The sequence below is a fragment of the Microtus oregoni genome, unplaced genomic scaffold (genome assembly GCF_018167655.1).
Source record: "Microtus oregoni isolate MIOR12 unplaced genomic scaffold, Mior012 000061F_ref0000440, whole genome shotgun sequence".
NCBI lineage: Eukaryota > Metazoa > Chordata > Mammalia > Rodentia > Cricetidae > Microtus > Microtus oregoni.
In genome coordinates this window covers 9361395-9365392 of record NW_024543871.1, presented here as the reverse complement: position 1 = coordinate 9365392, position 3998 = coordinate 9361395, and positions in this window count along the sequence as shown.

The following is a 3998-nucleotide window of genomic DNA, read 5'->3' as shown; positions in this document are numbered from 1 at the left end:
GAGGAGATACACGGAAGGGGGAAGGAGGGAGATGTTGCCTGGGCAACTAGGAGTGCGCTTCCGGTTCGGCTCCCGAAGGACGGAAGTTCTGCCTTGGCCGCCGACATCACCTCGCCTTCAGGGCTGCACAGACCTGACAGGCAAGCACACAAGGAATTCGCACGTCCGGGTGTGGCGAAGGCGGTTGGAGGGCGGTCCCGGCGGAAGGTCCCGGGCCTGCCTATTGGGTACCAGGGCGGGACTGTTACCTCCCATTTTTTGTTCTTTTCTTTAGCTGTCGCTTTCTCCTACGTACCTAAAATGGAGGCTGGGAAATGCTCCTGCTTTGGAAATCTAGATTCACTCAGATCTGAGCTCTGTGTATTTAACTGCCTCAGTCCGCTCTTTCTTAACCTTGACACGGTACCTAGCCTGATGCCTCACCTCAGACAAAAGAGTATCAACAATTTCTGTCATCATAATTATCAGCAATGTATGTCCTGCTAGAGTCGCAGGAGAGTCCTTAATAATCAAATATAAACTAGTAGACGTCTCAATGTAATTATTTGGCAAAATATGCCATAACTTGTGGGAAACTTTTCCTATGAAAATTGAATTTGGACCAGATGCTTATTTGCATGGTTATTCCAAAAAGTGAAAACTGGAAACAATTTAAAAGTGAAAAAGAAAAAAAGGACTAAGACAATTAGGTAGTGTCATTAGTGAGACACTAACTACCTTGTTCTTGTAATGTGGACGAATCGTACTGGTATAAAAATATTTAACAAATATATACCAGCTACCTACTGTGTGCTAAGTGTCTACATTGTCTTGTAGCTTCTAGGCACACGTGGCTTTGAGATATTGAAATGTGAGAATTTTTAATATGCTAAAGTAAATTCCATAGTATACTTTAAAGAATTATTATTGAAAAAAAAGAATATAAAAATATCTAGTTGTTATTGAGACAGTCTCACTTTTGGTTGGCTTGAAACTCACCATGTAGTCCAGGCTGACTTGAATTCACAGAGATTCACCTGCCTCTTGTTGGAATTAAAGGCATGTATCACCAAGTCTGACTTAACTTTGAAATTCTCAACTGTGATATAGCTCAGTTGATGTATTGCTTACCTAGAGTGCATGATGCCCTGGATTATACCCCTAGCGCGACTTAAAAATGATCATGGTGGCACACCTGTAATCCCAGAATTCTGGAGATGGAGACAAGGTTGTCTTTGGTGACATAGTGAATCTGAGACCAGCCTGGGATACGTGGAGCTCTGTTCCAGGTGAAAAAAAAACACCTTGCCCTAGGGGAGGATAATTTACCTTAAGGAAGAGTAAGATTAATTTCATCTTTATATTTTTACCTTATTAATGTGCTTGTTAGAACATAAAATGATATATGTGGGATACATTGTGATTCTAATGGAGAGTAGTATTTTCTTTACTGAATATACACCGGTAAACAAGATAGCTTTTTAAGTTCATAAAATTGACAGTTGGTTGGGTAGAGAGTGTAGACAGTAAATGAAAGTGCAGTTATGTTTTAGTTTTGTTTGTTTGTTTTAGAGTCTTAGGTAGCCTACTCACTATGTAGCCCAGGGGGAACTTGAATTGTTCCTGTCCTTGCTTCTATTTTCCAGGTGGAAAAGGGTTCACTACCATACCTGGCATGTCGTAGTAGATTATGTGAAGAATATGTTGTAGACAGGGCCAGTCTATACACTCACATGAACGTACACATGTGGTTTGGTGTAGGCAAAAAATGAGTTGCCAGTAGCGACCCTCACATGTGACACCTAAAAAAAAAATGTCCCCCAGGGTCAAAGTTACCGACAGTTGAGACTTATTGTCTTAAGACTTCGACAACTCATCCATCATAAAGACAAAGCACTTTTGGAATTTTCTATCTTCCAGATGGCCTAGGCACCCAGCAGCAAGTTAGCTGAAGACAAAGTCAAGAAGCTAGCAGATTCTTTCCTCCCCCTTGTCTTATGGAGATAGCTATCTTCTTGGCTGAATTTTAGTGGTTATTTCAAATTAGTCGCATAAAAACATTGATGGTGTTTAACAGTGAGCCACTAAAATGTGAGAATCCAACCCATGACCATTTTTCGATTCTAAGTGCAGAAATTGATGCTGTCCTCAGACAGTAACATAAATGTATGGATGGCATGTGATACATTAGCTCATGAATAAAGGGGAAATGGCTGTGAAAAAAAGGGTGAGAATTCTGTTTAAGAAGCAGGTCGACATAATTAAGGCAATATGCAGCAAGCCAATAGCCAACATCAAACTAAATGGAGAGAAACTCCCAGCGATGCCACTGAAATCAGGTACATGACAAGGTTGTCCACTCTCTCCATATCAATTCAATATAGTTCTTGAGATCCTAGCTAGAGCAATAAGACACCAAAGGGAGATCAAGGGAATACAAATTGGAAAAGAAGAAGTCAAACTCTCACTATTTGCTGATGATATAATAGTTTACATAAGTGATCCCAAAAATTCTACCAAGGAACTTCTACAACTCATAAACACTTTCAGCAATGTAGCAGGATACAAGATTAACTCAAAAAAATCAGTAGCCCTCCTGTAGACAGATGATAAAAGAGCTGAGGAAGAAATCAGAGAATCAACACCCTTCACAATAGGAACAAATAGCATAAAAAATCTCAGAGTAACTCTAACCAAACAAGTAGAAGACTTGTATGACAAGAACTTTAAATCATTGAAGAAAGAAACTGAAGAAGACACCAGAAGGTGGAAAGACGTCCCATGCTCTTGGGTAGGCAGAATTAATATAGTAAAAATGGCAAACTTACCAAAAGCGTTCTACAGATTCAATGCAATGTCCATCAAAATCCCAGCAAAATTCTTCAAAGACCTCAAAAGAACAGTACTCAACTTCATTTGGAAAAGCAAAAAACCCAGGATAGCCAAAATAATCTTGGGCAATAAAAGAACTTCTGGAGGCATCTCAATCCCTGACTTCAAACTCTACTACAGAGCTACAGTACTGAAAAAAGCCTGGTATTGGCATAAGAACAGACAGGAGGACCAATGGAACTGAATAGAAGACCCGGACATCAATTCACACAGCTTCAAACACCTGATACTTGATAAAGAAGCAAAAAATATCAAATGGAAAAAAGAAAGCATATTTAACAAGTGGTGCTGGCATAACTGGATATCAACATGTAGAAGAATGAAAATAGACTCGTATCTATCATCATGCACAAAACTCAAGTCCAAATGGATCAAAGACCTCAACATAAAGCCAGCCACACTAAATCTTATAGAAGAGAAAGTGGGAAGTACACTTGAACACATTGGCACAGCGAACCACTTCCTAAATAGAACCCCAGCACCACAGACACTGAGAGAAACAATTAATGAATGGGACCTCCTGAAACTGAAAAGCTTCTGTAAAGCAAACAACCTGGTCAACAAGACAAAACAACAGTTTTCAGAATGAGAAAAGATCTTCACCAACCCCACATCAGACAGAGGTCTGATCTCCAAAATATACAAAGAACTCAAGAAATTGGACACCAACAGATCACATAATCCAATGAAAAAAAAAGTGAAGTACAGACCTAAACAGAGAACTCTCAACAGAGGAATCTAAAATGGCTGAAAGACACTTAAGAAAATGGTCAACATCCTTAGTCATCAGAGAAATACAAATCAAAACAACTCTGAGATTCCATCTTACACCTGTAAGAATGGCCAAGATCAAAACCACTGATGACAACTTATGCTGGAGAGATTATGGGGAAAAGGGAACACTTCTGCATTGCTGGTGGGAGTGCAAGCTGGTACAACCCCTTTGGATGTCAGTGTGTTGATTTCTCATAAAATTAGCAAACAACCTTCCTTAAGATCCAATAATACTACTTTTGGGTCTATATCTAAAGGATGCTCAATTGTGCCTCAAGGACATGTACTCAAGTATGTTCATAGCAACTTTGTTTGTCATAGCCGGAACCTGGAAGCAACCTAAATGCCCCTCG